General features: G+C 35.1%; 2 non-coding genes across 2 annotated transcripts; one reads left to right on the top strand and one right to left on the bottom strand.

Moving 5' to 3' along the window:
• The first annotated feature begins 5,599 nt into the window (after window positions 1–5,599).
• On the top strand, window positions 5,600–5,786 carry LOC134262757 (U2 spliceosomal RNA). Its single transcript, XR_009991099.1, has one exon. It is a non-coding gene; the product is annotated as a U2 spliceosomal RNA (small nuclear RNA).
• Window positions 5,787–6,174: 388 nt separating this feature from the next.
• On the bottom strand, window positions 6,175–6,293 carry LOC134262763 (5S ribosomal RNA). The gene has a single exon (XR_009991101.1). It is a non-coding gene; the product is annotated as a 5S ribosomal RNA (ribosomal RNA).
• Between the last annotated feature and the right edge of the window lie 6,207 nt (window positions 6,294–12,500).

The raw sequence follows: 12,500 nt of genomic DNA, 5'->3' as shown, positions 1-12,500 counted from the left end.
CTAAAAATATGGATTTCGATTGAACTTGAATTTTCAAGACCGAGTTTCAGAATTTCTCGCACCTGCATAGTGCATTGCAGCCTTTGCATTAGAAACGATTTACATACGTTTTGCTGTCATAGACTTTAAAAAAAAATTATTTAACACAAGTTAACATTTATTATTTTCATTTTTAAGTCAATATAAAATTTTTAAAATATCCGTAAAAAAATTCCCTTCAATGTTAAATGATTTTATAATTCATTAAGATTGATAAAGAATTATTTAGGAAAAGAAACAAGCCTTAAACACTAAAGAATTGTGTATTTTTTATTGTATAGAGAGTTTTTCGGAGCCGAAAAGGGGCATCGCTTCTCGGCCTTTTGGCTTAGATCTGATCATTATTAAAGTTTTTCGAAGCTTTATTTTCCAGAATGTTGCAAGTAGAAGATATGTCAGAGAGTCTCATTATGGCCCACACTATAAAGATGAGCAGCAGGGGGACCTCTCGAATGATACGAAGGGACGTGATCAGACTTTTTACGGAGTTTCTCGAGGTAGACGGAATAACGGCAGTGTGGCAGATGGAGCGCGGGGACACATGGTATGTGACCTTTGAGTCCCAGGATACCGTTACCTCTTTGGACGGGAGGCAGATCAATGTGGAGAAATCTAACATTCTTCTGCAGGCATGTGACAGAGTCTCTGTACAAGTACGTATCCACTGGCTTCCTCTCTGGGTATCTCAGGAGGAAGTCAGAAGCTGCATCGACAAATACGGCGACATCGAGAAACTAGAGTGGGTCACAGAGAACGGCATCATGACGGGGATCAGGACTGCAGTGATCCGAATGAAGGAGGGGGAGCAGATGTATATTCCTTACATTTCATCCATCTTTAGCCATAGATGTCTCTTTGTTATCCCCGGTCGGCCTCCTGTGTGCTTCAAGTGCGAGGAGGTCGGCCATTTGAGGGGTGAGTGCCCTCATTATGGAAGTTTTAACAAGAGCAAACCCCGAAGTTACGCTTCGGCGGTTTCTCGGACTGTTGGCAGGTCCGAGGAGGCTGTCGGTAGGCCTCATAACATCAGAGGGGAACAGGGTGTCCCTGACCATGGCACCTCCCCCGGGGCTGTTGGTAAGCCCCAGGGGGATGGGACTGTTGGCAAGTCCCCAAACACAGAGACCGTTTGTACGTCTCAGGAGGAGGAGTCCGTGGACTCCCCTAGACAGACGGAGGACCATGACGGTCCCCAGGGGGGGTCAGTGGCTGCTGACCCCTCACAGACAGGCCAGGAGGACCGGGGTGGTTCTCCTGCAGAGGGGGAGTCCGCGGGCGACTCCTCCCTAGTAGACGAATTATTGAGTGGTACCCAGCTGGGTACCCCAGGGGGTGACACTGTGGTGTCCCCTCAGACGCAGTCCTGGGCAGAACTTATGGACGCGGACACAGATGAGGATGAGTGGTCCACTGTCAAGAGGGGGTCGAAACGGCCGACCCCCCCGGACCCTGATTGTGAGCCTTCCAGGGCACAGAGGAAAACTTAACTGTTGTAAGTAACTTTATTTGTGAAACGAACTCTTAATGGACTATGGCGGCGGTATATTCCCTGGTAAACGACTCGGCCTGTCCCTGGACTCTCCAAAATTACGTAAGGAACTTTTCCTGGTTTTGTTTAATTACTTATATTATAATTTGTGTTTTAGTTATGTTTATTTTGTTCTTTTTGTTTGTGTCTGTTCATTATTATTTTGTTTTGTTTTGTTTAAGTTTCTGTTCTCATTCTCTGTGTACTTTTTGTTATTCATGTTTAGTTCACTTGAGTTCTATTTCACGAGATTTTTATTTGTCTCAGACCAGGTGTCTAAACTCTTTTGTTCCATTAATACCGGCTCTTCTACCTGTCCTTTTTAAATACCACTCACAATGTCCTTGACTTTAGCGACCCTAAACATTAACGGCCTATTAAATAACCCGTCGAAGTCTGAATTATTTACTCAATGTTTAAAGGAAAAGATATCTATTGTATTACTCCAGGAAACCCATTTTAATAATATAAATAACGTTTTAGCTATAAAGTCTATATTTAACACAGATAAATGTTATTTTAGTTTTGGATCTAACAGAAGTAGAGGAGTCGGAATAATAATTTTAAATCCTGATATTGTAGTTAATAAATTTCATTTAGATATGGATGGTAGGTTAGTGTATGTAGATATTACTTATAATGATATGCATTACAGAATTGTTAATATTTATGCTCCTAATAATGAAAACGATAGAATTATGTTTTTTGACGATTTATACCCTTTACTATTATGTAATAAGCATTTAATAATTGGGGGGGATTTTAATTGTGTTTTAAATACAAAACTAGATAAGATCGGGGGAAACCCCATTTACGGTAGCGTCGGTAGCGACAATTTAAAGAATATTATTAACGATTTCCAACTTATTGATTGTTTTAGATTTTTATATCCTAATGTAATTAAAACTACTTGGGCTTCTTCAAATGTCGCGTGTAGGTTAGACAGATTCTATGTATCTAAGGTTTTATGTAAAAATATTACAAGTATTCAAAATATTCCCTTTGGTAATAGTGATCATGATATAGTTCTTTTAAAAATTAATGTTTCAAATTCCGATACAATTAATTTTGGGCAGGGATATTGGAAATTTAACAATTCTTTATTACAAGATAAAACTTTCATTAAACAATTTACTAAATATTGGACTGAATTGATAGAAGGATTTGATATGTATTTAGAGCTATGGGATCATCTAAAAGAACAAATTAAAAATTTTACTATTCACTATTGTAAGAAAAAATCTAATGTTAAACGTAATGTTTTACGGCAATTAGAAAAGTCTTATTATCAGATGCAATATTTCGAAAATAAAAATCCTGGTCAGTTTATAGATAGATTAAAGGAAATTAAAAGTCAAATTAAAGAGTTTCAGCTACAAAATTATACCGGCTCGAAAATTAGGTCAAAAGCTGAAAGTTTAGATAATGAGGAAAAACCGTCCAAATTCTTTTTTCAACAGGAAATTAAAAGAGCCAAACAGAAAACTATTACAAAAATTACTGAGTCTTCCAATACTTATACAAATTCCGGCGATATTTTGGGTGTTTTTAAGAATTTCTATTCTAAATTGTACACGGACGAGGGTATTGATCAGGATTTAGCTGACGATTTTTTACAACGCGTGCCAAAATTACCTGATGATATTTCGGCCAGCTGTGAAGGTCACATAACAAAAGAAGAAGTTTTAATAGCGCTCCGCGATATGGACAATAATAAGTCTCCCGGTGCAGACGGACTTACAAAAGAATTTTATTCTACGTTTATAAATATACTTATTGACCCATTATTAGAAGTTATGAATTGTACTTTTCAAGAAGGGCATTTATCAGATAGTCAGAAATTATCTTATATTACTTTACTTTGTAAAGATCAAGAGCATTCTGAAAATGTTAAAAATTATAGACCTATTTCTTTGTTGAATTACGACTATAAATTGATATCTAAAGTAATTACAAATAGAGTCAAAAAAGTTTTAGAACACATTATTCATCCTGATCAGACCTGCGCCGTGCCAGGGCGCACCATTTTTGATAATTTACATTTAATGAGGAACATTATTGATTACTGTGAGCAAAAACAAGCCCCGGTGGCTTTTATTTCTTTAGATCAAGAGAAGGCTTTTGATCGTGTTAATTATGACTTTTTATTTCAAGCACTTTCGGCTTATAATTTCGGGCCTTCTCTCATTCGATGGATTAAAACTTTATATTCTGATGTATGTTCCTCTGTTATAGTTAATAATCATATTTCGGAACCTATTTTGTTACATAGGGGGGTGCGCCAGGGGTGCAGCCTGAGCCCATTGTTATATGTTTTAGTTTTAGAACCGTTCGCCATCAAAATTAGGGAAGACGAGCAAATTTCAGGCATCAAGCTACCAGGATCTTCTAAAACTAGTAAATTATCTTTATACGCAGATGATAGTTTGGCTATTTGTACCTGTGACGCGTCCATAGAGCGAGTACTGTATTGGTGCTCGTTGTATGGACGCGCCTCGGGTGCAAGGCTCAATCTACAAAAGACAAAAGGTATTTGGTTAGGGAAATGGAAAAATAGGTCAGACCATCCTTTCGGCATATCATGGGTTGAAAATTGTAAACTTTTAGGGGTTAAATTTGGTAATAATCTTACTTCTGATGATATTTGGCAACCGATTCTTAAGAAATTTATTAAAACTTTAAATTTATGGAAACAGAGGTATTTGTCTTTTGTAGAAAAGTCAATTGTCGTAAAAGTTTTAGCCTGTTCTAAAATATGGTATGTAGGATCTGTCTGTCTTTTACCGGATTATTATTTAAAACAATTCGAAAAAGCTATTTTTAGATTTTTATGGCCCAGTACGGCGGAACCATTAAAAAGAACTGTTTGCTATAATTATAGAAAAAACGGAGGTTTGGAAATTGTTAATATTGGTTTAAAATTACAGTCTTTAAGGTTAAAGCATTTGCAAAATATTTTAGAAAATGATGTTTCAAAATATGTTTTCTTTACTGTTTATTGGGTTGGTTTAAGTTTACGAAAATTTCAACCAAGTTTTGCTAGTAATAATAGGCCTCATTCAGAGGTTATACCAGAATTTTATCAGGAATGTTTAAAAGATTTAAGACATTTTTTACAGATTAAAAATGATAATTATTTGTATTCCTTTGGTAACATGACAACAAAATTCTATTATACCATTTTATTAGAAAATATTGTTACAACTCCACGTGTAATCAATATATTTCCTAGTGTCAATTTTGAATTAGTTTTTCAGAGATTAAATGATGATTTTATAGATAAAAATGTTAGAGATATAATGTTCAGGATTATACACGAAATTATACCTGTATCCTATTATATGCATAACATTGGTTTTTACAAAAATAATAAATGTGCACTTTGTAAAATTCATGTCGAAACTATAAGTCATCTTTTTTATGAATGTACTTTTGTGAAGCCTTTGATTTCTATTGTTAAAAACTGGTTAAATATTATAACAAACAATAAGTTTTCAAGATTTAACTTGTCTCATATTCGCTTTCATGATTTTCCAATAACGTTTTTAAGTACGGAAACTGATTCCTTGTGTCTATATTTAATTTCATTAATGTGTTCTATTATTTGGCAAGTACGATGTGTTATTAAGTTTGAAAAGAAAGATATTAACTCTAACAGAATGATTTTAATGTACATCAATAAATTAATTCAAAGAATACAAGCTGATTTCTACCGATTTAATATAAACAAATTTCATAAATACTGGGCTTCCACGCACCTGTTTTGCTCCATCGATAAAGACGACCTTAATCTTAACATCAGTGTGTAAATTCCTTGTATTGTCTATTTCCTACTCCGTACTCTATGTTGTCAAACCGGTTTTTGTTTCATTCATGTTTTTCTGTGTTGTAGATTGTAAAGGTCAGTAAGTGTCACGTTTGTTTTTATCAGATTTTTAACCTTCTATTATACTTTGTCACAAAGTAACTTTGTTATTCTATATTTATTTGTTATAACATTTACATAATTTGTATTATGTATATGCTCAATAAATATTTTATTCAAAAAAAAAAAAAAAAAAAGTATCTGTTCTTATCAGCTTAATATCTGATACGTTCCCTACATGGGAACTACGATATTAAACTGATTTTTGGTCTGAGGTGAGATGTCAGGGGCTTGCTCCGCTCTCGCCACGGGTTGGCCTGGTATTGCAGTACCTCCAGGATCGGCCCACTTTATTTCAAAAATCAATAGCAGTTTTCATCTCTCTCTCTCTCTCTCTCTCTCCGTCTTTCTTTTTATAACTCTATATCAAATTACATGTATTTCACGTACCACATATAAACATTCCTTTTTTCAAATCATCTTATTCTGAAATACATTGATTTTTATTTCCATATACATGTGTTTTATCTTTATTTTGCAGATTTCCATTCCAGACAGAAATTACAAAATGAGTTGAAAAAATAAAAATAAAGAAAATAAAAGAAAAAGAACGCACACACACAAACAAAACAAAAAAAAAAAAAAGAAAGAAAAGAAAAAAAAAGAAAGAAAAGAAAAGAAAAAAAAACATTTCAAAAAAAAAATTCAATAGAAAAAAAAAACCCACCCAAAACCAAAATAGAGACTACGACACTTGGTATTCCCAGGCGGTCACCCATCCAAGTACTAACCAAGCTCGACGTTGCTTAACTGCGGTGATCGGACGAGAACCGATGCTTTCAACGTGATGTGGCCGTAGACGGCATCCTAGAGTGGGAAAAGGGAACAAATGCCTGAAAAGAATGCAGTAAGTCAGATAAAGTGTTAGTCTTTCTTATTTTGCTTTTTTTTTTTTTTTTTTTTTTTTTTAAAGTAATAAATTATTGAAAAGGAAATGGAAGGGGGGGGGGGGGGGGGTTTAAATTTCTGGATATATCCAATTGAAGAGCGAAACAAAGTGGCACGCCTTGCTGGCTGTTTTAAAGCGAAGCTGTTAGTTTCGCAGGAAAGTCCCGGTCAAAAAAGAGAAAAGTTGGAGACAGGCGGGACTGGAGTGCCTGTGGTGGTGGCTTTTATTGGTGGGATAATTTTCCGTGTGCATTGGGGGCGAAAGGGTGGCCTGGTAAAATTTTGGAATCTACCTTTCAGAAATGCGAAACTAAGGGCCTAAAACCACTCGTCCGAGATTTCCTCCGATCGAAAAGCGGGGTGGGTTCACGGGACGAATTGTAGCTGGAAAGAAAGGAGGTCGAGTCCCTATATCTTGCTGCTCTGTGATATGTACAGGCGTTGGTCTGCAATTTGTGTGGTAGGGCAGGGCATAAGCAGGGGCCTGGCAGCTGTTGGGGATCACGGGAAATGGAGAAAATGGGCGGAATGGTCATGAGATTTTGAAACTGCCCCTGTGTCATCATTTGAATTCAATGTTATGTAAGTGTTCTATGTCTAAAACTAAAAATATGGATTTCGATTGATCTTGAATTTTGAAGACCGAGTTTCAGAATTTCTCGCACCTGCATAGTGCATTGCAGCCTTTGCATTAGAAACGATTTACATACGTTTTGCTGTCATAGACTTTAAAAAAAAATTATTTAACACAAGTTAACATTTATTATTTTCATTTTTAAGTCAATATAAAATTTTTAAAATATCCGTAAAAAAATTCCCTTCAATGTTAAATGATTTTATAATTCATTAAGATTGATAAAGAATTATTTAGGAAAAGAAACAAGCCTTAAACACTAAAGAATTGTGTATTTTTTATTGTATAGAGAGTTTTTCGGAGCCGAAAACGGGCATCGCTTCTCGGCCTTTTGGCTTAAGATCTGATCATTATTAAAGTTTTTCGAAGCTTTATTTTCCAGAATGTTGCAAGTAGAAGATATGTCAGAGAGTCTCCATGGCCCACACTATAAAGATGAGCAGCAGGGGGACCTCTCGAATGATACGAAGGGACGTGATCAGACTTTTTACGGAGTCTCGAGGTAGACGGAATAACGGCAGTGTGGCAGATGGAGCGCGGGGACACATGGTATGTGACCTTTGAAAGAGAGGATACCGTTACCTCTTTGGACGGGAGGCAGATCAATGTGGAGAAATCTAACATTCTTCTGCAGGCATGTGACAGAGTTTCTGTACAAGTACGTATCCACTGGCTTCCTCTCTGGGTATCTCAGGAGGAAGTCAGAAGCTGCATCGACAAATACGGCGACATCGAGAAGCTAGAGTGGGTCACAGAGAACGGCATCATTGAGGACTGCAGTGATCCGAATGAAGGAGGGGGAGCAGATGTATATTCCTTACATTTCATCCATCTTTAGCCAAGATGTCTCTTTGTTATCCCCGGTCGGCCTCCTGTGTGCTTCAAGTGCGAGGAGGTCGGCCATTTGAGGGGTGAGTGCCCTCATTATGGAAGTTTTAACAAGAAAGTTACGCTTCGGCGGTTTCTCGGACTGTTGGCAGGTCCGAGGAGGCTGTCGGTAGGCCTCATAACATCAGAGGGGAACAGGGTGTCCCTGACCATGGCACCTCCCCCGGGGCTGTTGGTAAGCCCCAGGGGGATGGGACTGTTGGCAAGTCCCCAAACACAGAGACCGTTTGTACGTCTCAGGAGGAGGAGTCCGTGGACTCCCCTAGACAGACGGAGGACCATGACGGTCCCCAGGGGGGGTCAGTGGCTGCTGACCCCTCACAGACAGGCCAGGAGGACCGGGGTGGTTCTCCTGCAGAGGGGGAGTCCGCGGGCGACTCCTCCCTAGTAGACGAATTATTGAGTGGTACCCAGCTGGGTACCCCAGGGGGTGACACTGTGGTGTCCCCTCAGACGCAGTCCTGGGCAGAACTTATGGACGCGGACACAGATGAGGATGAGTGGTCCACTGTCAAGAGTGAAAAAAACCCCCCCGGACCCTGATTGTGAGCCTTCCAGGGCACAGAGGAAAACTTAACTGTTGTAAGTAACTTTATTTGTGAAACGAACTCTTAATGGACTATGGCGGCGGTATATTCCCTGGTAAACGACTCGGCCTGTCCCTGGACTCTCCAAAATTACGTAAGGAACTTTTCCTGGTTTTGTTTAATTACTTATATTATAATTTGTGTTTTAGTTATGTTTATTTTGTTCTTTTTGTTTGTGTCTGTTCATTATTATTTTGTTTTGTTTTGTTTAAGTTTCTGTTCTCATTCTCTGTGTACTTTTTGTTATTCATGTTTAGTTCACTTGAGTTCTATTTCACGAGATTTTTATTTGTCTCAGACCAGGTGTCTAAATTCTTTTGTTCCATTAATACCGGCTCTTCTACCTGTCCTTTTTAAATACCACTCACAATGTCCTTGACTTTAGCGACCCTAAACATTAACGGCCTATTAAATAACCCGTCGAAGTCTGAATTATTTACTCAATGTTTAAAGGAAAAGATATCTATTGTATTACTTCAGGAAACCCATTTTAATAATATAAATAACGTTTTAGCTATAAAGTCTATATTTAACACAGATAAATGTTATTTTAGTTTTGGATCTAACAGAAGTAGAGGAGTCGGAATAATAATTTTAAATCCTGATATTGTAGTTAATAAATTTCATTTAGATATGGATGGTAGGTTAGTGTATGTAGATATTACTTATAATGATATGCATTACAGAATTGTTAATATTTATGCTCCTAATAATGAAAACGATAGAATTATGTTTTTTGACGATTTATACCCTTTACTATTATGTAATAAGCATTTAATAATTGGGGGGGATTTTAATTGTGTTTTAAATACAAAACTAGATAAGATCGGGGGAAACCCCATTTACGGTAGCGTCGGTAGCGACAATTTAAAGAATATTATTAACGATTTCCAACTTATTGATTGTTTTAGATTTTTATATCCTAATGTAATTAAAACTACTTGGGCTTCTTCAAATGTCGCGTGTAGGTTGGACAGATTCTATGTATCTAAGGTTTTATGTAAAAATATTACAAGTATTCAAAATATTCCCTTTGGTAATAGTGATCATGATATAGTTCTTTTAAAAATTAATGTTTCAAATTCCGATACAATTAATTTTGGGCAGGGATATTGGAAATTTAACAATTCTTTATTACAAGATAAAACTTTCATTAAACAATTTACTAAATATTGGACTGAATTGATAGAAGGATTTGATATGTATTTAGAGCTATGGGATCATCTAAAAGAACAAATTAAAAATTTTACTATTCACTATTGTAAGAAAAAATCTAATGTTAAACGTAATGTTTTACGGCCATTAGAAAAGTCTTATTATCAAATGCAATATTTCGAAAATAAAAATCCTGGTCAGTTTATAGATAGATTAAAGGAAATTAAAAGTCAAATTAAAGAGTTTCAGCTACAAAATTATACCGGCTCGAAAATTAGGTCAAAAGCTGAAAGTTTAGATAATGAGGAAAAACCGTCCAAATTCTTTTTTCAACAGGAAATTAAAAGAGCCAAACAGAAAACTATTACAAAAATTACTGAGTCTTCCAATACTTATACAAATTCCGGCGATATTTTGGGTGTTTTTAAGAATTTCTATTCTAAATTGTACACGGACGAGGGTATTGATCAGGATTTAGCTGACGATTTTTTACAACGCGTTCCAAAATTACCTGATGATATTTCGGCCAGCTGTGAAGGTCACATAACAAAAGAAGAAGTTTTAATAGCGCTCCGCGATATGGACAATAATAAGTCTCCTGGTGCAGACGGACTTACAAAAGAATTTTATTCTACGTTTATAAATATACTTATTGACCCATTATTAGAAGTTATGAACTGTACTTTTCAAGAAGGACATTTATCAGATAGTCAGAAATTATCTTATATTACTTTACTTTGTAAAGATCAAGAGCATTCTGAAAATGTTAAAAATTACAGACCTATTTCTTTGTTGAATTACGACTATAAATTGATATCTAAAGTAATTACAAATAGAGTCAAAAAAGTTTTAGAACACATTATTCATCCTGATCAGACCTGCGCCGTGCCAGGGCGCACCATTTTTGATAATTTACATTTAATGAGGAACATTATTGATTACTGTGAGCAAAAACAAGCCCCGGTGGCTTTTATTTCTTTAGATCAAGAGAAGGCTTTTGATCGTGTTAATTATGACTTTTTATTTAAAGCACTTTCGGCTTATAATTTCGGGCCTTCTCTCATTCGATGGATTAAAACTTTATATACTGATGTATGTTCCTCAGTTATAGTTAATAATCATATTTCGGAACCTATTTTGTTACATAGGGGGGTGCGCCAGGGGTGCAGCCTGAGCCCATTATTATATGTTTTAGTTTTAGAGCCGTTCGCCATCAAAATTAGGGAAGACGAGCAAATTTCAGGCATCAAGCTACCAGGATCTTCTAAAACTAGTAAATTATCTTTATACGCAGATGATAGTTTGGCTATTTGTACCTGTGACGCGTCCATAGAGCGAGTACTGTATTGGTGCTCGTTGTATGGACGCGCCTCGGGTGCAAGGCTCAATCTACAAAAGACAAAAGGTATTTGGTTAGGGAAATGGAAAAATAGGTCAGACCATCCTTTCGGCATATCATGGGTTGAAAATTGTAAACTTTTAGGGGTTAAATTTGGTAATAATCTTACTTCTGATGATATTTGGCAACCGATTCTTAAGAAATTTATTAAAACTTTAAATTTATGGAAACAGAGGTATTTGTCTTTTGTAGAAAAGTCAATTGTCGTAAAAGTTTTAGCCTGTTCTAAAATATGGTATGTAGGATCTGTCTGTCTTTTACCGGATTATTACTTAAAACAATTCGAAAAAGCTATTTTTAGATTTTTATGGCCCAGTACGGCGGAACCATTAAAAAGAACTGTTTGCTATAATTATAGGAAAAAACGGAGGTTTGGAAATTGTGAATATTGGTTTAAAATTACAGTCTTTAAGGTTAAAGCATTTGCAAAATATTTTAGAAAATGATGTTTCAAAATATGTTTTCTTTACTGTTTATTGGGTTGGTTTAAGTTTACGAAAATTTCAACCAAGTTTTGCTAGTAATAATAGACCTCATTCAGAGGTTATACCAGAATTTTATCAGGAATGTTTAAAAGATTTAAAACATTTTTTACAGATTGAAAATGATAATTATATGTATTCCTTTGGTAACATGACAACAAAATTTTATTATACACAACTCCACGTGTAATCAATATATTTCCTAGTGTCAATTTTGAATTAGTTTTTCAAAGATTGAATGATGATTTTATAGATAAAAATGTTAGAGATATAATGTTCAGGATTATACATGAAATTATACCTGTATCCTATTATATGCATAATATTGGTTTTTACAAAAATAATAAATGCGCTTTGTAAAATTCATCGAAACTATAAGTCATCTTTTTTATGAATGTACTTTTGTGAAGCCTTTGATTTCCATTGTTAAAAACTGGTTAAATATTATAACAAACAATTAAGATTTAACTTGTCAACTCATGATTTTCCAATAACGTTTTTAATCAATTTCATTAATGTGTTTTATTATTTGGCAATACGATGTGTTATTAAGTTTGAAAAGATTAAACTCTAATAGAATGATTTTAATGTACATCAATAAATTAATTCAAAGAATACAAGCCGATTTTTACCGATTTAATATAAACAAATTTCAGGAATATAAGACGAAATTTATCAGTGTGTAAATTCCTTTATTGCTATAACATTGGGTTTTTGTTTCATTCACTGTGTTGTAATTGTAAAGGTCAGTAAATGTGTCACGTTTGTTTTTATCAGATTTTTAACCTTCATTATACTTTGTCAAAAGTAACTTTGTTAATTCATATTTATTTGTTATAAATTTACATAATTTGTATTATGTATATGCCTAAATATTTTATTCAAAAAAAAAAAAAACTGTTCTTATCAGCTTAATATCTGATAACAAAACTACGATATTAAACTGATTTTTGGTCTGAAGATTTAACTTGCAGT

Source organism: Saccostrea cucullata, unplaced genomic scaffold (genome assembly GCF_032062105.1).
Source record: "Saccostrea cucullata isolate Sc308-1 unplaced genomic scaffold, CSIRO_AGI_Scuc_v1 ctg1168, whole genome shotgun sequence".
In the NCBI taxonomy this organism is placed as follows: Eukaryota; Metazoa; Mollusca; class Bivalvia; order Ostreida; family Ostreidae; genus Saccostrea; species Saccostrea cuccullata.
Note: the sequence above shows the minus strand (reverse complement) of the source record. Positions and strands in the feature narration are given on the sequence as shown.